The sequence below is a fragment of the Strix aluco genome, chromosome 6, assembly GCF_031877795.1.
Source record: "Strix aluco isolate bStrAlu1 chromosome 6, bStrAlu1.hap1, whole genome shotgun sequence".
Classification (NCBI taxonomy): Eukaryota; Metazoa; Chordata; class Aves; order Strigiformes; family Strigidae; genus Strix; species Strix aluco.
This window is the reverse complement of record NC_133936.1, coordinates 36,277,032-36,300,712: the sequence shown is the minus strand read 5'-3', so window position 1 is coordinate 36,300,712 and position 23,681 is coordinate 36,277,032. Positions and strand designations below refer to the sequence as shown.

Sequence of the window (23,681 nt, the reverse complement as noted above, 5' to 3'; positions counted from 1 at the left end):
CCCTTGACTGAAATACAGAGCTTTTTTTACATCTTCCTAAGACCAGTAAGATCAACGTGGGGATGTGATTTTTGCTTACAATGTGGCAATTTACAGTTCTCTGGCAGAGTAAGGAAAATTTAAAGTGGGGATGTACATTATACCACCATGACAAGATTAAGAGGCTTAGAAGTTAAATATGTAATTGGGAGTGAAATTTTCCCTGCCAGTGTTTCTTCACAAGAAAGACTGAATGGGGGTTGCTTTGGTTTCTCTCCTATTTAACATCCTCGCAGAGTAATGCTCGGTAGCTTTTGGTCTGTGTGAGAGGTGAGACAGCGCTCAGTAGGGAGGTGAAACTTCTCAGGTTTTGTAATTGGTGCAATCCTTTAATCTTTGTTCCTTCTAGTAACTATTTTCTGGTAAATCAGTCCATGTGATTAATATTTACTCTTTGATCGTGGCATGACTCTAGATCTAAATGAATACTGATTCCATTGCTTTTGCTCATCCTCTATTATCTCCGCTCAGTCTTCACCATCTATTTACATGACTGACATTTACAACCTCATGAGAATAGTAAAACCAATTCGTTGCGGTAAGGAGTCAAGGTGGAAGCATGTGTTTACAAATGTGGTTTTGTTCTCTCTTGAGTATACGCTCCATTTTTTGTGTGTCCAATTCTTTGCTCCACTTCTCCGCAACACTCAAGAATGATAGCCCCAGTAATGACCAGACTTTGTCCACTTCAGATTTTGGGGGACCTAGACTACAGAGCAAGTCACTGTTTTATTCTTTTTGCTCCTAGCCTTTTGCTCCTGGATCACACCAATTAACAATTAAGATGAAGAGGTATTAATATATTTGTGCTCTACTTTTCCTCTCCAATATTGTTCTCATTTCATCCCTAGGTTGCCACTGTTGATGGAAAAAAAATGACAGTAGAAGAAAGAAATCACATTTTCTTCTATTCCCTTCAAATAATATGCATCAAATTTAAGTTGAAAGTAGGTTTGCTCTACATTCCTTCTATTTAAGCATTGCAATATAGATTATGTCAAAAATATATCTAAGAAATATGAAGCTTCCTATGTAGAATTTTTTCTTGTATTATAAAATGTCTTTTTTTAAGAAAAAAATTTGCATGCAGAAGGGATTTTGAAAAATGTCCCTTCCTGAGTAATATATTCTAACCATATTCTAACAATATTTTTATTGCATTTAAAATGGTATACCTTGATTTTCGTCAAAATCTACCGTGACTTCATCAAACATACTTGACTTCAGAAAAACCTGGTAACTAAAAAACAACCCCTGTAACATATCTTAATTCTCTGATGAAGAATCTGCTATCGTATCATAAAAAATTTTTAACGTGCCCTTAATTTTACTTGCTTTCTGAATCATCTTTGAAAAACTGAAGACAACACATATTTCAATAGCCAGAATGTTTTCTCTTTGTCTAGTGTGTGCTCTACTTTGCTGCAGTGACTGAGCTACTGATTTTTATTAGAGTTTTAGTAAAATTCTACTGAGGTTTAGTTTAGGGGAAAGATAAAACATGTAAGGGAGTCCATAACTTTACAAATAAATACATATATATTTTTAATAAGTATATCAAAACTTCGAGACTCCATCTATTAACCAGAGTACAGCTATATTTATCTAATCAAAATAAAAACATTACACTTACTGAACAAGTTTGAGTACTTGTTTATGACATACAACAAAGGCCAACTTTGGATGTACGTTGTGAAATGCCAAATACATAAAGATGCTTCCCGACATCAACATGGACTGTAGTTTTGCCTAAGAAAGCAGTACACGAACTGCCTTGTTGCTTGAAACACCAATCACACAAACATGAAAAATAAGCAACCAAAGTCTAAATGTTTAACACAATTAACAATTCAAACTTGTGATATACTAGTCTGTGTTTTTACTTCTGAGAAACTACTAAAAAACAAGGTAGCTGTACTTTTACTTTTCTCCCACAATTGCATAGAATTTATAGATTATCCCTCTTCCCATCCTTCCTGTCACTGTTTTTGACAGGCACAAATGGCTAAGGAGATGCATGCAATGCAGTTGTCAGCTCCAACAAGATGCTGTGGAAGTGTGTACAGGAATAGCTGTCAGTAACAACAACAGGGGGAAAAAAAAAAAAAAAGTTTAGTTGTGTATTGACCATGGATCAGCTGTGAATGAAACGAGTGTTTTTCTCAAATTCATTAGGTATTCCTTCAATTGTCTTAATATTACAGTAAAGCCAGGATTATGAGGGTAGTTTTTGGTTTTGTTTTGGTTTTTTTCAGAAACATGTTTAAGATTTACTATCTGGATGCTGAAAACAACTCCTGGCTGTGTTGTTACTTAGAATACAATTCCCATACAACTTCCCAAAAGTGTTTTCCATTTTTCTTCATTCTCAGAATTTCACTTCTGTCTAGTTATCTTTTGGAATCCAGCTGGTATGATTCCACCACAGTCACAACCTTCCACACAATGATCCTTTGCAACTGCTTCATAGCCTGTTAGTTTGCTCATAAAGTTTACAAATAACTCTGAAACCATGTAAGAAATTGGCATTTGTTTCCTTTGCAGAGAGAATGAACTGATGGAAAATTTCAGAAGCTTTATAATAATCTCTAGCACAAACAAATTTACTACTAATTTGCTTTGGTTTTGTGTACGTATTTTGGAGGGAGTTTTTTGTTTAGTAGTGAATGGAAAAGGCTGCCACATTAACTTTTTACATAATTTGCATCTATGCATGTATTTATCTAGGGCTTACTGACTTGAAAAGCTGCCTGCTCTTGACTTCTACCCTTCATGTTTTTTTCTGTTATGATCTTTCCACTCCTAACTGCAAATCACTACCCTGAACTGTTTTCTATCCTGCCTTTAAAAAAAAGAAAATGCCTACTGCAGACAAAACACCTTTGCTTTGATTTCAGTGACATGTTTTGTTCTGCTTTCTAAATGGCCATTCTTGAGGTTTGTCTATTGGTTAATGGAAAATGAAAGGCATCTTTCACTGTGCTGTGAAAAAAAATCAGCCAGAGGAATGACAAATGAGTTTCCTGTCTTTCCAGACACCACATGCCCCCTTACTGGCAGTATCATGGCAGAAGGCCACCAGGAATAAAAGAAATATGGCAAACATGAATTCCTTGCCTTTCTGAAGGAAATATGTTGTCCCTAACTTGCATTTCCCGTGACTGTCAAAAAATATATTGATCTACACTGATCTAGCATTTCTAAAACACATTTAATTGGGATTGTATGCCACAGAGAGTATTGTTGAAGTCAGAATGATGTTACATATCTGTACCCCACCAAAATACTTCTATTCTTCATTATAGATTTAAGCAAGGCCTGTGGAAGTGTCTCTATCAACATGTTTTTCCCTCAAAAGATGTTTCCTAGAGGAATGCAGAGCTACTAACTCGCATTCCCCACTTTCTCAACTACTGCCTACTCTTCACGATTTTTTTTGGTCCCATTTCTTCGCTTCATCAGACTTTCCTCAAGGCAGAGCTTAATTAAAATAAGCTACGATGCCAGGTGAGATGCGCACATCCTTAAATTTCGTATTGCCCTGAGGGGCCCGTTCAGCTCTGCTCGGAGACTGCTCTCACCGGCCGTGAGCCCGCCTCTGGGCTGGCAGAGCCCACTCGCCGCGGGCCTCTAGCCGAGGGGCACCCACGCTCCAGCCTCCCCCTTACTCCCTATCCCCCATCCCGGAGGGAAAGGGAGGAGGAACCGGCGCTCGCCTGCCCTGGAGCGGCCCCGGGGCAGGGGCACATCCCAGGCCCCGCGCCGGGGTCCCGGCGCCTCCCGCCCCTTCAGCTCCCGGCCGCTCGCCGGGCCCCAGCTCCGGGGCGCAGGGCGGGGGGCTGCGGCCGGGAGCCGGGTCGGGGCAGCACCTGCTGGGGCGATGGCGCCGGCCGGGGCCGCTCCGTCACCTCACGGCCGCGCCCTCCCCAGCGGTCGGTGGCACCGGCCGCCTCGGGCCAGAGCCCCGCGCGGCGGGGGCGCGCGCAGCCGCTGCCCGCCAGCCGCCCCTCGCGCGCCGCCGCGGCGGCGCCCCCTGGCGAGCGCCGCGGGGCGCGCCCCTGCCGCCGCCTCCCTCGCCGTTGGCCGGCGGCGGGAGGCAGGGGGAGCCCGGGAGCAGCGGCCGCCCGGCCCGGCCCGGCCCGGCCCGGCGGGCAGCCAGCCCGGCAGGCAGGCGGGGTCCCCCGCCCGCCCGCGCTGACGTCAGGAAACTTTCTGCGCGACTGAGGCGGGAGCGGGCCGGAGCGGGCGCCGTGTGCCGGCGCGGCGGGGCAGCGGGACGGCTCCATCACCTCGCCAGGTACGCGGCGCTCCGCTCTGAGGGGCGGCTCGTCTGCGCGGCCGGGTCCGGAGGTGGTGGCGCGGGCTGCCCGTCGTCCCTCCCGGGGGCGAGGGCAGCCCGAGGTGCGCCTGGCGAGCGGCGGCGGGGAGGCAGCTCCGGGCGCCTGTTGATCGCCGCGGCGGCAGCGCTGCCCCGGGCCGAGCCTGCCCTGGGCTGGAAACTTGGCGGGCGAGGCGGGCGGGCCGGGGCCGGCACCGCGGCGCGGGGTGGGGGGGGGGCGGCGTGAGTAACGGGGCTTGTTCCCGGCGGCGAGCGGAGCGGGGCTGGCGGCGGGGCGGCCTCGCTCGCCTGTCGAGGCTTGTCCGGTGCGCGGGTCTCACCTGCGGGCAGCGGCAGCGCCCGCCGGCGGGCGGGGGGGCGGGTGGTGGGGCGCAGCGGGGCCTCGCCGCGGTGCCGGCGCTCGGGAGAGGAGCGGCGCGGTGCGAAACTTGCGGTGGGCGCCGCTCGCAGCGGTGCTCTCCTCCAACTTGGAAAGAGCAAGGACTCGGGGATTTTAGGCAGGCGGTGTGCCGTGCTTTAGGGGCTTTTTGAGTTTCAAGTAGCTGAAAATAATCAAATGCCTTTCATTCTGCTTTTTCTTTTTTTTTTTTTTTTTTTTTTTTTCCTTTCTTAGTACAGTAAAGCCATTATCTGAGACAAGGTTTTGTTTTTCCTCTGAGGGCTGAGCCGTGGCACTCGGCGGTGTTGGGAGGCGAGCCGAGCTCGCCGCTGAGGCTGATGAACGCACAATTGTTTCACAAGGGAGGATCTTCGACTCGTAGACAAACCCCAACCACCAAGTTAATTTTAACTCCGTGGAGCACCCGGGTGTTGGGAGGGTGGAGTACTGGAGTAGTTTGTCGGATCATCATGTGAATAGAAAACTGAAATCTGAGCAAGGACTGCAGCCGCTGGTTTGAAGTCGGGCAAGGGAGATTCAAGGAGAAATTATCAGTTCGAGGGGGTCTGTAAGTTGTGTGACAGTTCTTTGGAGGAATATGGAAAAGTATGTTGCTCGCTTAATACCACCACCCTTGTCATCTATTGAAAGGCACCGAGAGTAGATCAAAGGCCCATAAAGGTTAATTGTATTCTTCATACAAAGGGATTTGCCCCCTTCCAAAGGACTAGATAGATTTCTGGGGTCTTTTTTGAATTTAAGACTGTCATCACATTTCTAATTTAAATACCATGCAACTCTCGCTTTTTAAATTTTCAGTTGCGTTGCAGTTGCAAGTTTTTAAGTCATCTTTATGTAGATGTAACTAAAAAGATATTAAAAAACCTAATAAACTGGAAAGCATGCCATACATGAAGGTGATTGTGATGGTGCTTTGAATGTGTGTAGGTACATATAAAAAGTTTTAGCAATACATTTGGTCTGCTCAGTATAAATGTAAATAAGCATACATTTTTACATTTTATGTAACTATGAACCTGTCCATTTAGAAATAACTTTTCTGTGATCATCTTCCCCTGCATGTTAGACTAACATAACTTTAGCCATGCATTTCAATTGTTGTAGTGATAAACAATACTTCATAGCTTCAGACCTCTGCCACTTATGATGATAATCAAAATAAGACAAAATAATTCAGCCAAGGGGAAAAATAAGTATCTCTTTGAAGGTCAAGCTTCTATTTTTTACGGCCATTTCAAAATGAACAGAAAAGTTTGCCTCATAATTGTAGATTTGCTTGATCAGTTTGTTGTGTAGTAGTATGTCAGGGACAACCTCTGATATTTGGACATTATCCACGTGCACTCAGGGAGATGAACAACAAAATAGTGGAGGGGAAAAGGGCAATCATTTCATGGTTATTAGCCTTACGCTTTTTGGTACGTGTTTTATTTTTAAGTGTATGCATGTGTTGGTGATTATAGGCCTCCTTAAAGGCATATATTTACGTGAAGAGGTTGAATAGAATGAGTGATTTATGGATTAAAAACCTAGGAATTATGGCACAGTGTTGAAGGATGCAAGCAGGCAGTTTGATTTGTGTCTTTAATAGGGCTATAGTGGCAGGGATATCAGTGAAAAGAGACTGGAAATAAGCAGAAGCAAGTACAAATTGGGTTGCCTTAGAAAAGTAAAGATGAGAGTCTTAAATGTGATCCAGCTAGCGTTGGGCGTGTCTTGCGAGTGATGAGTATAGAAATTAAAATGGTTTTGATGCCAGAAAAAGAAGAGGAAAATGGTAGATTGCAGCAGTGAGCTATGCTACTAATGTGCTGTGTAAAGCATTTTAAATCATGTGTGAAAATACAAAACTTGATACTAGAGGTCCAGAAAGGAGGAAGGTGTAGTTAACAAGAGTGGAGAAGGAGGGTGGTTATTACACAAAGTAACGGTTGGTAATGCCTCCTTAGTGTTTGGTGACAAGTCCGCAGTCTTTTTGAGGTCTTTGTAGAGTTCAAAGATTGTGGGTCTCCTGCTCTGCAAAGTATTCACCTGATGTGACATTTCAGAATTTCCTTTACAAGATCATTAAAATAGTTTGTTAGTCTCTTGCCTGTAGGTAAGGTTACATCTCATGGTTCAATATCAGTGTGTCTGCATGGGTGTGTTCGTACAACGTTTGTAAATATTACTGGATCCTCTAAAAAACATAATCAGAAGACTTACGTGAAAAACTTGAGAGGTCAGTTGCAATAAACTGGCATTTGTATTTTGATTATAGAATTAGTTTTTCTTTTGAGATAATCCCTCAAGAGTGTATTGCTTGAACGTGTCATAAGAAAATAATTAGAACTACCACGAGATAATTAAAGGCTAACCTCGGCTTGAACTGGGGGACTAACATAGCTTGAAAGAGAACAAAAAAATGAACTACCTTAGCCTTGAATTGTTGACGTATCTAATACGACTTGCGGCAGGATTCTAATTTTGTCAGTTTTTTCAAGAGAGGGAGTAGCACACTGAGAGCTGAAAAGTCCACCAGGTTCACTTCACAAAAGTCCATGCTCCCTTAGAATTTTTAGTTATTGTCAGCGTTGGAATGCGTGGCAGAGGTTGAGGCTGTGTTTCAAGTAAATTGGCTCTCAAGACAAAAAATCCTGAATAAAAGACTTAATAGATTTGTTACATAAGAATACACTAATTGGGCGCAAATATTTTCCCCACCCCCTTTTTCCCTTACTGTAATCTCATTTTTGAAGGGATAAGCACCTTTAGAGAATCAGTTTGTATCCCAGAACACATAGTGCCTCAGCAGAGCTACCTAAGGGTGTTCTCTTACCTGCAATATGTAACTTTTTGTATAGATACATTTGTTAATATCCTTGTTCCCAAAGGAACGCACTTCCTTCCTAGTGTCTCCTGAGTGCCTGAGATCAGAACCCTGGCATTTCTCATGCAGTTAGTGTCACTACCCACTGTCAGTGCTTTGCTGAAGATGCACCGTGACTTAAATGCTACGTCAAACTGTTTTGTGGATTTGCTGTTGTGGAATAGCCAACTATTACCATTTCATACATAGCCTTAATCTGGGTTTACACTCACTCAGGGCCTGTGGTGGTGGAGGTATTTTGCTCAATTTGCTCAATTACTTGTCACTTTGTGGCCTATCCTCAAGGCATGTACCTGTGACCTAGCAGGAATGGCAGAATGCAGTAGCAGCATTACAGTGAGTTATTGCCCATCCTTTTAGTCTTAGAAGTGCAAGTGTAGACCTTGTCTGTGCCATTTCACTTGCCCGGGGGCACTGAAAGAACTCTGGGAATGGTCAGTATTAGCTTTTAAGTCTTAAAAATGCTTTTCTACCTAGGCTGCAGCTTAGTAAGCAGAAGGGCATCTGAAATGCCTTCTCTTGCTGTATGGTTTCAAAACATGTTTGTTACACTAAACTGAACATGAAGAGAAGGAAGTGATGTTGCCTCATAGATTTTATCCGGGATTTCACTAGAGAATTTATCCAGCTGGAAAATCATCATGAATTCCCAGGAAAGAATTTACTTTCATGCCTCCTCCCCTCTGCCAGTTCGAGCAGATGTTCTAATCACCAAGCTAAGAGAGTGCTCTGGATTAAAATATTATAATTTTCTCAGGTTGAAATTACTTACTCTTTTTTGGGTGTAATTACATATTAGGCAAAGGAAAAGAGAATGTCGAATTTTGTAGCTTAATGAAAAACATTTCTGTAGAAGAGCCAAGACCTGAGTTTCCAACAGCCATGTAAGTAGTAAGCTTTCACTGGAGCCAGAAGCAGAACTTGGGCTTCGTAAAGCCTATGGTTTCACAGAGACTACTTCATAATGTGGCAAAGAAGTACCAGAAAGCCCCTTAGATTAAGATACTGGGTTTCTTTCACTTCTGCAAAATTATTTACTATTTTGAAGAGCAGGCACTGAGAAACTGTGTTTATTATTTTAACTCCAGAGTCTGACCTACTCAGTTTGAGTATATGCTGTATATTGTCACTCTGTTAGTACCACATATATTTTGCATCTAACTCTGAGCTTGCATATTCAGGTTTTATTCTGAGAATTGAGCCGGGTTTTCTCCATTTTCTATCTCACTTGCAGTTATAAAGATTCAGAAACATCTGTGCAGCCAAATGGTTTTCAGTTTATTCTGTCAGCAGTACCTGATCAACACCATTGCGTTGCATGTGAGTTTGCACAAGTGTAACTTGGTAAACAATGCTCTTGCAATGCACTGGTTAAAGCAGAGACTGCAACTGGCTAAATCTTACTTTTTTTTAGCTCTGTGGAACTAAGAAGTTGCTAAAATTTGTTCTTATGTTAGCAGAAAGAACCATAATCTCTGGAAATTCTTTAGATGTTCTGGTTATTCCTGTGCTGTAGAGAGATCCTGACCACAGCAAGTAAATAATACTTTTATTTTGAAAAATGTATGACTTTTAAGGCAAATCTTTTGACATTCAGCAGTGTCTGATGGCATTTTCTAGCATGCTGTGTTGCTTTAGTGGAGTATGTAGTGGGTAGTATGTGGGTACTTCAGTATGAGGGGATACGGACAGAGGAGCCTAATCTCCAAGGTGCTTCGATCTCATAATCCCTAAAATAACATGAAAACTTTAAAACTGCATTCAGATTCCTACTTATTATTTTTAGATAAAATGAAATCTCTTTTTGAGGACTGTGGATTCTCTGAAATGAGTCAAGACCTTTAATGTGAGGGTGTTTTTTTAAAAAAAATTCTTTCTCTGCTCTCTCCATCCTCCTAGTTTTAATGGGAGCAATCTTGGACAAAGGTAAAATACAGCAGTAACATGGTGTGCAAAACAGAATCCTGAGTGCTACCTGCTGTGACATTTAATAGTCTATTCTGTTTTCATTTTTGTCACTTTAAACACAGATGTTAGATCCCTTCTAGGCAGGATGGGCCATTAGGAACTTAAACTTTGTGCTCAAACTTTCCAAGTGATCTAGGACACTCTAAATCCGTGTAGCCCTTAAACGTTTTTCAGAGGTCTCAGCAGCCTATGTAAAATCAAACTTTGTTTCCACTAGATGAAAGTCTGGGATAAGGCTGCTGCTGCAGTGGGGAAAGGCGGCTGGGAAGGAGGTGGTTGTCCATTCTCACTCAGTCTTGCAACTGTCCTTGTGGCGGGGAGCTGGTTTCTTCACAGCTGCACTCGGTGCCATCTGGGCTTTGGCAAGTAACTCTTTTGCTAGTGCTGGCAATTTCTATCTGCTGCCCTGTGTAGCTATTGGTTTTCCTATGCAATAAAGGTACTCCCAATATTAATCAATATATTTTCTCTTTTGTCAGGTTGAGAGCTTTCATTTTTTTTTGTGTGTGTACATCTTTTAAAGAAGGTATCTCTTGAAACAACAGCATTTTTTTCTTAATCTGTTGTGAAATCTTCTGGAATGTGTAACAAGTGAGGTAATGAGCCTAGACAAAGGACTGCGTTACCAATAAAAAATTATTTTTCCTGCAATCACATCTCAAAATGTTATTTGGAACAGCAGTCATCTTTGCATGCCAGTTACATTAGGAGTTGTTTAAAAAAGTTTGGTATGTCCTCAAACCTATTTTCTTAATGTTTGTCCAGACCATCTTTCCAAATGTCTTGCTGTGCAGATATGTGCTGTCTCTAATACTTTCTTCCTACATGCTGCGTTGGCAGCCGTATGCATTCAAAGATCATGAGTCAGGTTCCCTAGCAAAAAAGTCATAAAATAATGAGAATAAAAATAATATAGGATTGTCTTTTTTTTTTAACATTTAGTATTGATTTCTGTCTTTAAAGCTTTTTATTTTGCAGCTACATAGATCTGAAACTTATTTTATATTGAAAATAGATTTTTTTTTTTTTTTAACACAAGCTCAAAGTTTCAGGACTTGGGTCTTCAAGAAAAACAAATCTTGTAAGACTTGCCCTAAAACAATGAATGATGGCACCACTGTCTGAGCTGTTAATACAAGCTTCAGTCTTAAATGAGGAAAATATTAGTCAAAAGATTTCATTTTCATCTGTGTTCATATTCAGATATAACAAAGAGGCCTCTGGTGATGGTTCTGCTTGGTCATGTGCTGAAGTCAAAGGGGATTCAATGCTAGAGCTGAAAATACCAGCTGATAGTGTATCTTTTTCTTCTGCTTCCCAACTGATAAGGTGACAGAACCATCACTACCAAAGCAGTGGACACTTGGGGTTACAGCTAAATGGTGGTTTCATATTGTGGGGTATGGTATGCACAAGTCATACCTATTTTAGAGTATCTGTAGTTAAAATAATGTGAGAAAACTTGGTAAAACAAAATAATAAGTAACAGTGGGAGCTGAAGTGATAATATGATGCTGAATCTTTACTTGTGACAGAAAATAGTAGCAGGGGACTATGTAGCCAGCAGAAAGTAGTTTGAGAGACTAACCCCCACCATTGTGCCCCTTAATCTGTTTCACATGTGTAAGCTTTAAAGCAGAGAGTACTGTGGATTTGTAAACACAAAGGTCTTTAACATCTGAGATTAGTACAATCTTTCTTGATTGAAGCAGCCTAAAAATTGCGTTACTAATTTTGTAAGTTATATGTTGTATTAATATTCAGCTTATCCTGTTGTGCAAACAGGCTTAGGATGGAAGAAACTTTTCCAACAAATTTTGCAGCTGGAGCTGTTACTAATTTTCTTATCTTCCTGTGCCATACAGTAATTGCACTTAATTGTTTGCTTCTGCTATGTTTTGTGGTGTGAAATGCTGTATGTCAACACTGCTAAACTGCAACATTAGCGTGTATCATGCTAATGTTCTTGAAAGAGATAATTTCCAGATTTCACCTAACTGGATGAAACAGCTCGTTAGTAACTACCAGTGCAGTGCTTTATACAGCACCTTGTAATGAAAGTTTGTAGTTCTTTTTTCTCATAACAGATTAGTTTTGTCTTCACACATGTTTTTGTGTAGTGGGTTGTACTCATAAGCTAAAAGGCAACATACAAATGGGGCTGGGCCAAACGCTATGGCTGGGAAAGCAGGATGTAAAGAAAGTAACATTTTCTTCCACGGCCACTTAAAAACGTTAGGATTCTCATTAAATTACGTGCTATCCTTATACTTTAGTGCAGCTCTCCAAAGTTGAGTCTACTTGTTTTTTAAAAGCATATTAGGTTTTTTTCTGGAGGCTGAAAGAACTCACCTAGAAGCATTGCAACTTGTAAAAATGATTCTACAGCTTCCCATGCTGTGATGGGAGCTCTATTTCTGGCTTAGTCCCCACAGGTTTGAAATCGTACTTCTTAAGAAACAACCAGTCTGGGAGAGGGCACTTGGGAACTTTATAGTTCCCAGCTTCAGTTCTCTCAAAGACAATTGCTTCTGCACTGAAAGACAGCAGAAACTACAAGCTGCGTTTTAACCTGGCCATACTGTCTTGCTGTGTCATGCCTTTGTCACAAGTGGTCTGTCATTAACAGCGTATGAGCTGTATATTGTTTTCTCTTTCAAAATGAAATACTTCTCCCAGAGGTCTCGGTTTCCTTCCCCATGTTTTAAGTCTGAGGATATTGAATGTAGCTATTAAACTGCTAGACTGATTTTGTATTAGTAATTTTCTCCGATATGAAGAGTAACTCTTGAATCCAAATCATTAGCTGGCATTTCAGCCATGTAGTGCCGAATAATGTGCTTGCATTGGTAATATCCACAACTGTCAGTACAGTTAGGTTGGCTGTGGTCAGTGGCTCTTTTTTATGAGTTTTGACTGGGATGGCATGAGACAGCTGATGGCTACAGATATGGCAAATCTGCCGGTGTGGAAAATTCACAGAACAAGCACAGTCTACACAGGTATGATAGTAATCTGTCAGGAAACTGAAGTGCAGCTGACAGCACTGTTGATTGTTTCTCTTAGAGAAGCGCTGGTATTAGCTTTGCATTCCTACTGATTGGCATAGCAAAATTTATTCTACTGCACAAGTGACATTGCTGCTGCAAGGAAGGACTTATATCACAGTAGGCAAGGATAGTGTGCTATACTTTTGAGTAACTACTTTAATGCACAGTGTTCTGTATTATGTACATTTACAGTCTTGCACAAATGTAGCAGGGAATGGCTGCTCATTATCCACAGCAGTTGATGTAAAATAGTCACGCTGTTTGAATTTTCTCTTTTGTTGTTGGGTTTTCTGAGGGGAAGAAGGAGGAGGGAGTGCCTACTTAGCAATAATATGATGTCATGGTACCATGCTTCATATAACTATGCATTTAAAATAGATAATTAAGAAATAAGGCAGTGTATATTATGTAGACTATTCTATATGAGCATTTTGTATTTGATGGCAAAACATAACATGTACATTACTTCAGCTTGCTCCCAGTATAACTGATGGCCTTCAATCTTATCTGTCTTCAATATGTAAAATAATATGCATTATAAAATCAAAAACCAGCCTCACATTCAGAAAAGATTGATGTGCTTTAGTGAACAATTTGCAGAAGCTTACTTAAAGGTTTATTTGTCCAAGCTTGGACCTAATAGGATAAAGGATATCCTAAGAGAAAATGTTATTTTTTTGAACTGGAATGCATTTACAAAATATCTTTCTTTATGTGAATTTTATTCCCATATTAGTCTGTTTTGTTTACTTCTAAATTCCTGAATTTCATAAATGAAGCAGCAATGTGGTCTTTACTTTCAGATCTCTAAAGAAAGAAATGTAGTCACTAAAAGCTGTTAAAAATAGATGCAATGTCATTTGTTTACATATTTTATTCAAAGCCAGATGAAAAAAATGACAGAGAGCTAATACAGATGAGAGATGGTATTGTGTGGGGAAAGTGAATAATATCAAGGCGCTAATAGGTGAGACTTCATGAAGTGGAACATGTGTATCTCCTTTTTGCTGGCCAAGGTGGTAATTTAAAATGGAGTAGAAAGCTTCTTCCTATGGAGGTTCTCTGACAACAGACACTTTTTGGGAAGACTCTGTGTGTTCCATACACTCGGTGGATCCAGATATCTTTGCTGGTCATTGATTCTCTGATATTTTTAAGAATTTCCTCATCTGTGATACTCGTTGCCTGAAGCTTAACTTTCCAAACCCCACTCCTGGAGGAATCTGAGATGCCTCAAACAGAAGTTCAGTATCAGAATGAACAGTCATCATCTAAGCTCTTGACATCCAGAATACAGAATCAGGTCATATTTTGATGACTTAAGGATATTGTACTTTATTATGTAGCTTTTTTCTTACTATTCTTGGAGGATATCCTGAGTTTTGTAATTTTATGACTTATGAAGAATTCCTACATAAGATTTTCTCCCCCTTCCCAGTCTGGAGCTGCGTTTCCTCTGTAGCATTGTTAGGCTTGATTAGGATCTAGGAACTTTTTCAGTAGTGAGTCAGAAAAATAAACAAAAGCTGAGCAAGCAAAAGCTGAGGAATGGGTTTTGGTTTAAGTGTAGTTTAAATTCTTTCAGCTCTAAACTAGAGGTTTTGTTTCCCTCCCCTGCATGCACATAATGAACTTTCTTTTTCCTTGTCCCTTTCCTTCCTTCTCTTACCCTTGCCCTCTCAAAAAAATCGTTTGAGGACAGTTCTGTTATGCCTTCCTCAGACAGCTTCGTGGGATATGTCTAGATGTGCTTCTTCAAAAGAGCCTGAAGGGAAAGCTTTCAACTGTAACAAATCTGTTTTGTGAAATATGCAAAACGGTAAATGTGCATATAGTCATAAACCCTAATGATTCCACAGCAGTCCCTTATGTACTTGTTACTCGGAGAATTATCTATGTTGTGACTCTGTGTGCTTTTCAATTTGGGATTTCAAGTTTTTTGACATTGTAACTGAACAGTGATTAAAAGGTATGAAGAAATGGACCATAAAATAGATGTTTAGTGAAAGATAAATAAAAGCATACTTAATAAGATTAGTGGAATATATTTGAGATGTGTTATGTTACTGGCATACCCATGACTGCTTAAACACTGAAATAATCTGTTGCCATTTAATCCAAATCAATTCCATTTGCTAGGTCATCTGGAAGTTACTTTTGCTGAATAAAGTTCTTAGTTGCTTAGCCAAATGGCAGGGGGAAAAAATGTCAAACTACTGAAGAAATATGCCTTGACAGGAAAGAACATAATAAAACGCTGAAGATCTCAGTTCTGAAAGAAGTGGTTGACTGGAAATAATTGCTTTGAATATTTTGAATTCATTATGGTGAATTTTGCCAGATGCTCTTGAAGAATATTTGTGTATGTTATTTACTATGGTGTTTCTTGTGCTTGCTGCAAGGCATGTGTACTTCTGGGTAATTTGATCCTGTTTGTGGTCTAAATACTTCCACACACACCTACCCCCACACCTCCAGACAGCGGTAATTCATTTGTGTGTTAAGTTCAGCTGTTTTTTAGAAGATGCGATACAAATGTTAGTCACAGGCAGTGTTTGTGTAAGGTAGAATGAAGTGTGTTCTTAGCTAGCAAATTTTTTTTTGAATCTTGACATATCTTGACAGGTTTCTGAAACTTCCATTTCATTATGTACCTAGGAACATTTTACAAGGTAATATCTTTAAAGAGATGTGGTAGCTCAAAGACATATTTGTAACATGTCTGGAGAAGGTGACTTACTACCTGTACTCTCAGCCTCTTACACTGTGGAGGGAGGGGTGCACAGTAGAGAGAGCCCTGTCTGCTCTGTCCTGTCTTGTCACTTAATCTGGAAAGGGGTCAATTATTCATTGTAGTCTGCCCTGGCGTGTGGATATTGGGCAAACCTATAGGTATCTGTGGCAAAGTATTGCCTAGTGCAACAGCTGATACATAAAAAACTGCATTGTGAATGACTGCAATTCTCCAATTACTAGTTCTGTTTTGTTATGGATGTATGAATTCTGCTCATGTCTCTGCTTTCTCAAAGTATGCTTAGTTTGGACATTCACACTGTAGTTCTCTAAGTCGTTTGAGACAGCAGTGATGCTGCTAAAATGGTGGTTGGAGCCTTCATCTGTTGCCACCGCTTTCCTGCTCAATGCGCCTTTCTTTGGGTACTGACTTGGGTATTTATGATATAACTTTGGGAACTGGATGAAGTGTAATCAATAACTGGAAAGTGGGAGGTACAGATCCATTTATACATGTTCAGTCTGATGGTGGAGCAACAGTGCAAGATGCAATAAAGTTGCTTTTTGAAGTAGATAGAAGCTAAGCTGTATGCCTCGGTTCAACATATGCACGTTTTTTCACTGTGTGCAGTGTAGTTCTCCACTGACCTACCAGAACAGATTCGTCCGTATAAACGTAGTCTCTATCTGGCCTTCATTGATGTAGTTTTATACTCTTAAATGCACAACCACTTTAACAAGTGAGAATAAACAGTGCTGTATTGTGGAAAAACATAAAGCTTGTTGTTTCTATATCCAGCTTATTTAGTTTTGTCATAAATTCAGGTTCCTAGGCATGTGTATTAGGGAGAATTGTTTTGTTTTCCTGCTGAGCTCTATCAGAAAAAACATGAAAGCTTTTTTTCTTGGCTCTTACCTTTCTTTAAAAATAGAAAATGCATTGACTTCTGAATATAACACAACACTTATTTTATCCATTAAATCATAATAGAAAAGAAACAGAAATTGTGAATCTTTTTAACTTGTTTCCTTTGTGTTTTGATTTCTTGTTCTTTTTTAAAATGCAGACTTCTTTGATTGGCCTTGGTAAGCACTTAAAGAAGTGAGATTGATGGTTTTCTTTCCATATTTTCATTACTAACATAATATTCTTTCATCACTTAGAGAAAACAAACATTGTATATTCAGTGCTCTTTCCGTGGCAAATAACCAGTAATGTCCCAGTCTAACCTTTATGGTGTTGCACATTGTATGATGTTAACCATCAGGCTGACTGTCCATTGTGTAGATTGAATTTCACAGCAAAAAATGCATATTTCTGTGGCACTCCAATTACAGCTGTAGTGTTAATTTCTATGTGCTTATGCTTGTCCTTCATCAGAACTATTCAGAAGTGTTCAAAGTTAATTTGCAGAATTTTGGTCCCAGATTTAATGTATTTATAAGAGATTAAGAAAGGTTGTTATTTAAGACTACTATTTTGTGCTATTAAATTTGAATTAGGTGAATACTGATCTCTACAGAACACGAGCTAATATTCTTATTATCACTGTTTAATAGGTCAGTTGAGGGTGAGTATCATTGTGTAGACTGTTACCATGTAGACCAGATGTATAGGCTGTAGCCTAGATTCATAGGCTCATAGCTTTTTAGGCCAGGACAAATAATGTGGGGCTTCTGGCTTGTCTAGTGACTGTTGTGGTGGCTTCCCCACTCACCCCCAATTAAAATACGTTATTGCTAAAGATACAATTTTGACTTTGATCTCCAGTATTGTAAGTTTTATCATAAAGTAGAGCAGAACCTGCCAGTACTTAATTGCCTTTCGGAGGATCTTTTTTACAGTTGATGGTGTTGTTGCTGCTCGAATAGAGAAGGATTCTGGTGCTTAAGGAACTGGTTGATCTTGAAAATTAAGGCAGACCATTTAAACTGTTTTTTTTCAAACTAGTCTCTAGTAGAATTGGACTACAACAGAGTAATCCCATTTTTCCTTTTTCTTGTCTCCCTGGCAATGATTTTGGAACTTGTTGGCCTGGTTTGATAAAATTTTTACATGTTTCACAAAATATGGTGAACAGTTAGAAAAGAGAGACTGACATCAGTGTCCCTGTAGAAGATGCATAGCTGACTGGAGAATGATGTGGTAGAAACAATGGATTCTTGCTCATCCCCTGAAATCTGCTGATTTTTAGTGACAGTTACTGTAATAAAATCCCTGACAAAAAGGTTTTTTTTTCTTTCTCTTAAAAATGTATCCATTAAACCCTGTCATAACAGATGAAACCCTTCTAGCAGTTTATTTTGGAGTGGCCTTACAGGTGCACAACATTGTGAAATTTAATGTCATTCTTTATTATGCTGATGCAGTTCAGTCATTTTTATTATTTATTATTTCTTTTTTTATCACATTTTATCACATTCTGTTTTCGTGAAACTTTCATTTTAGCTCTCTTAGTCTGCTTTTTCAGTAGATGCAACCTTTTACTCATAGTTAATTGTGCTTTAGCAGAATTGGCATGACACATCCAATATATGCACACTATATATGAATTTCCTTTTTATGCCAAAGTCTCTTCAGTGTTCCAGATTTTTTGGGGTGAGGTGTAAATCAAATAGCTTGCTTATTTTTCTGTGGGAATTCCGAGTTTGCTGTAGATGTCTTCTACTGTCTTGAAGAGCTTCTACGCGTTACATATTCTCCCAGAATTTGCAGTTAATTTTTTTCTTGCAAATTCCTTCAGGAGCCTGCATGGCTTTAAAACTGTATAATATGTTTGGTTGTGTTCTGTGTCTTTTGGGTTTTGTTTGTTTGGTTTTTTTTTTAAGGGAAAGCTTATGATCCCAGTTGGGCTTGTTATTTCTCAGATGTCATTTCAATATTCTTTGTTCTGCAGTGTTCTAAATGACCCTTTCCTCTCCGTGCACAAGATTCAGACTTGCCAGGTTTTTTTCTTGTATTTACTTTTGTGGGGTTTTTTTTAATAGCTTGGTATGCATTAGTGTTCTCTATAAATTAAAACAAAAACTAATGGAGTTGGAAATCTTGTGTGTCATCTCTGCTGTCAGTTCTCCCCTTGCAAGCAGCAATGTAGTAATGTCTGTCTAGAGACTTTGAAGGTTAATATTACATGAAAGAATTTTAGGATCTTCTGTCTTTTTCTGGGAAACTTCCCAGGGTTGCTTCATCAACTGTGCTTGTTCAGTTGGTAGCTTTTCTGTATGTTACTTCTCTTGCTTATTGCTTACTGCTTGGTTTTGGTTTTTTTTTTTGTGTATGTTTTCCTTCCTGTGGTTCTTTTTAATTGGATAAAATTTTAAAACATAAAACTTTGTTTTCATGTGTTTTCTTCAGTTGCCCGTTTTAGCCACTGATTTTTATTTTTTGTTAATATTCTCCATTATTTGCTTTATACCTCTATTTCTCTACCACATTTTTGTTAACCTTGCAAATACAGGACTTGGTCACTGATTCTTACAGTCACGTTTGCTAATTTCTACAGCTTGATATCACTCAATATCAATATCAGTGTTTTTCTTCTTGAATTGGAACTTACACATGTCTTTCTGCATCTGCCAGTTATTTACAGAAGTTAGTGATAACTTAATTGGATGAAAGCAAGAATTTGAAATCTGAAGGACTATTGGCCACATTTCGTCATTGTGCCTGACCCCTATCTGTGATTCCTCAGGAGAAAACAAGGAATAGGTGTGACTCATAAATACTGGATTGCTTTCATGTCTTTTTTTATGGCTTTTTTGATAGAAATGCTACTGCGTTGCCATTGCAGCTCTGACTCTGCAATTTTAACCAGGGATGCGATTGCAGTCTCTACCATGTTTCATAAATACTCTTTTCCCGTGACCACTCTGTCTCTCTGCATCCTGAGATTTCTAAACTGTTTTTTAAGATCCGATGCAGATTGTAGATGATAAAAATAAAAATGTACCAAAACCTCTTGGGTTAAATATGATCTGGTGTTCTCCTCTGTATCAAAAGATGAATCCTGTTCAAAATTGTTTTCCCTTCATCTGCTGCATTGCAATGATGTCATGTAACAGGACGTTTTTAACCTCCTGTGATTTTTTTAAAATACTTACTATCTTTTACAAAGGAGGCTTTTCCTATTATTGTTCTCCTGTCTTCTGTGATGAGAAATACAAATGTCCTGCAGAAAACGCTATGTATAATTTTAGCTGGAATACACTGCTGATCTAAATAACAAGTAGGACTCTTTAAGATGCAAGTGTGATAATATCACAAGTTTCAGCAAGCCTTTTTGGAGATATATGGTAACTATGAGGGCCAGTATGCTTAAAGTATGTTTTTTTCCATTTTTCAAGTCCAAAGAGAAAACAACCATTGAAGTAAAAATAAATCTGTAGTGTAGGCTTCTGTCATAGCAATAACCCTATTTTTTTCTGTAGAGTGAATGCAATATGTTAATCCTGATGTTGTGGACTTTGAAATAATATTGTCATACTAGTAGTGTCACAACTGGCAGTGCAGTGTCCTGCTGCTTTTCCAGTCCTAAAATACACATTGAGCGTGGTGATTTTTGTGAAAGGAGAATACATGGGATTGTACAGAGCTCTGTATTGAAAACATAAAGAACATGATTAAATATCTCCTTGTGGTGCAAGAAAGATTTAAAAACAACCCCTTGCTTAATCTGCACTAGTAAACAAATTAGATGTTTTGGTAAGGCAAACTGGGAAATTGGTGGCAGAGAAATAAAGGATTTGCCTTTCAAATTCATGCTTCTGCATCCATTTAGTCCATAGGTTAAGCTGTTGACAAAGCTTGAGTTTATATTTATTGCTCAGAAACAGAAAATATTTTTAAGTCTGTCTGCATATTATAGCCTATATGGGCAGATGACACAATTTAGTGATTACCTTCAATATATACCTAGGGCTTTTTTTACATTCCAGGATTATTTTTGTTTACCGAAGACAGATTGCCTCTTTCTCTGCATAGGATCTGAATCTGTGTAGCACCTCAGGGACACATGCCATGAAAGGGGATTACCATGTTTTATTCTATCTAACACAACATCTCACCACCCTCCCAACATAATGGCATGTGTTTTTGCTCTCTTGGTGTTTCGACTCTCACTGGCTTTCACTAGCTCAAATGAAGGATTCTAGATACCTTCTATCAGTATGAGTAACTGAATTGTTTATTACTGTCAAAACCATTTCAATTAAAATGTAGATACTTTTAAAGTTATGCAAAGTGTCTATTCTTACTTACATTTCTATATTGCTACTTGATATTGACTTAGTACTTGATGACCTTGATGCTGGCTACCTTTAAAAATTATTTGTTAGCTATGAAAATTAGTCTGGTTTAGTCACTTAATTTGAACCAACCCAAAGGAGCCTGATTCCAAAGAATACTTAGAACCCCTCTCACTGAATATCAGACATGTTAATTTTGATACAGACCCAAAGTGGCTTGTCATATTTGTAAGCTTCCGTAAAAAACATTCAGTCCCCAAAAAGAAGACGGCTTGTTTTTTATAAATCCAGAATTTGCAGTCCTATATAATCCAGGTGTAACAATTATCTTTCCATGCTAGCTAGCACATGCATTCTTGTGTGCAGTCCACAGTAATGAACAGGCTAACAGTTCTTCAGTGGTTGTGATTCATTTGAGGAGTTGCTTTTGTTAAGGTTAAATCAGAGTAGTTTGCAGTTTCATAAAGGTGGGTGGCTGTGCATGGGGTGTATCTTATGAAGATTTTGATTTGCAAAGTAGCACGGCCAATATAATTTTGGTTTGTTGTCTTTTTTTACTTCTTGAATTGTTTGTTCATAGCCATAGGCCTAAGGTTTGTTGGAGAACATATAGTTATACTATGCAAAAGATTTTTGCTGAAACTGTTATCTTTAAATCTCTGCAAGAGTTTTTAATAGTGCCTGTAGTGCTTTGCTTCATGTGTCTGTTTTTATTTGTTGAACCCTGACACTCATTGCAGCAGTATAATGTGGATAGCAGGGACATAATATAAATAAAGAAGTAGGAAAAAAAATAAATACATATAATGGCAATTTCTGTGGTTCAATTAAGAGTCTTCTAAATTAAGAAAAATTGTACAGTCCCATGCTTGAGGTTATGAACTTGCTTATGGATCATACACACTGATGAGTGCAGTCAAATCTGAGCACATCAGCTTCTGGTTTAAGCAAACTGTACGGGAGACAGCTCCATTCCATAGTCATGTTATCATGCTTTAATACATTCTGAGACAGTTCGGGAGCAGAAGAGTGTTTGACATAAGGTGGTCATGAACAGTGTGAAGTTTCAGAGGTCCCATGAGTTGATTAGGATTCAAGTATTCATGACATCAGCCCCAAATGCGATGTTGAAAGGCAGCCCGTGGAAAATCTTATTTCCATGTTGCGCTTGTTTATTACTGCCCCTCTGTTTATTCTGTTTATATTTCTGTATTTCTTGGTGCAATGCCTGGTTGTCTCTACATCACTTATTCTTAGTACATGGCCATGGTAAGAATCTTTTTGTAGCTTCTTGCCAGGTATTACTGTTAGAATTGTGTTAGATTTTCTAGTACTTGTCATAAGATATTTGCAAAATATGTTACTTATCCTAAGGTATTTGGAGTAACTTAGTCATTAGCTGTTTGGAGTAACATGTTGAGAGAGGCCCTTGGGTTCTTTTTTATATTAGCTAGTAGGTTGTAATTTTAACGAGGAAAAAACATTTGTGTGTTAGCCTGAGGAAAGCTGTGAGTTTATGTAAAAACTTCTATCTGTATTGTCTGATGGTTGCTTTGGACTCCCTCTGTATTAGTAGTAGCCTAAGGATTTGATGTGGCTTCTCTATGGGGTGGTATTTTTTTTTTAAAGGTCTGTGTACATGTGTAAGTAAAGATACTCCCAGAGTGTTTGAATTAAATAGTTGAATTGACCTGCATAGTTTGAACTTGCTGTGTGTGCCAAATGGAAGGAAAATGTCGATTTGGGAGATGGGAGAGCTGAGATGTGAGGGAGGTCTAGCCATGAGTATTGGTGTATTTCAGGTAGTTGGGTTGCGATTTGCAAACATAGCTGTATTATTTTTAAGAATAGATACTTCTGCATAGCCAGATCCTTGAAATATGTAAAAGTGCAGAAGAGAAAATATTTACTTGAATTACTTACTTTGTCATAGAGAGCAAGTAATGTTTTTGGTTTTTTAACTACCTCAAACTAAATATTGAAAAAAACACTTGCAAACTGTGCACATTGGCCTCTTGGTTACCTTGAGAAATTGGTCAAATGATTGCATTACACTTCTGTATTTTTAATATTTTAAAAAAGCTAGTTCAGAATATGGCTTTAAAAACATTGGAATTGGTGTACCTAAAGGGTCAACTAATAACCTACAGTGAGGGACTGTAGCAACTAGGGTGCCTTAGCAGGAGTGGCAAGCTCTTAGATCTATTGCAGATAGAACAGTAATGTATAATCACAACATTAGTTGTCTCATGCTATGGCTTCTCCAATATGAATTTTTATTCTCCTTCTCTTTGTTTCCAGCTTTCAGAAACTGCTTTTTCATTGAACTGTAGGACTGTTTTTTGTGATTGAATATATACTTGTTATTTTAGAAGCATCGAATCATAGCTGGTCTACAAAACAGACTGAGTCTAGATAATAATTTTAGTTATGAATTCTCTCTGCTAGCAGTGATATGCACGTGCATATCATCAATGCAGATGATAGAGTTTTGCTTATTAAGATTGCCACTTTCCAGTATAGGATGCTACATTTAACATGACCCTTTACTAAACTCTTAACTTTTCTGTTTCTTGAGTTATATTACTAAAGGAAAAAAAAAATCTATTCAGGAAAGTAAAAAAAAGTAGAACTCTAAAACTTTAATTTGAAAAGGTTTGATCCTAATTGTAAAATCTTAGAAATGTCTTATCTGAAAACTTGTAATGAATTAGTGACATGTAGTATTGTTTTTCTCTGAGCAGTTCTTTATGGGGGATATACTTTCTACTGCTTTTGATTTTAGGAAACTTGCAGAATTCACCTGTATATACCAACATTTTGTTCATGTTTGTATCTGGAGTAATCATACAGTATCATTTGGAAGAGGCTGCTGTTTGCCCCTCTTTTCCATTTCACTTTGAGCCTGTAGTCAGAAAGAGATCAAACGGTTGGACTCTATGATCTTAAAGGCCTTTTCCAACCTAAATGATTCTATGATAACTTGGATTAAGATCTTAAGGCAGAGAGCCTGGAGTTAGGAGGAAAAGAGAACTTAAA

At 39.1% G+C, this 23,681-nt stretch overlaps 1 protein-coding gene across 4 annotated transcripts in view; it reads left to right on the top strand.

Annotated features, from left to right (window-relative positions):
- Window positions 1–4,222: 4,222 nt before the first annotated feature.
- GULP1 (GULP PTB domain containing engulfment adaptor 1) overlaps window positions 4,223–23,681 on the top strand; it is a 165,259-nt gene continuing 145,800 nt past the window's right edge. For 3 of the 4 annotated variants that reach the window (XM_074829643.1, XM_074829639.1, XM_074829642.1), the window contains exon 1: window positions 4,223–4,336. The gene's annotated coding sequence lies outside the window, so the exon portion shown is untranslated. The remainder of the gene's footprint in view (window positions 4,337–23,681) is intronic. The other variant, XM_074829640.1, reaches the window with a different exon arrangement.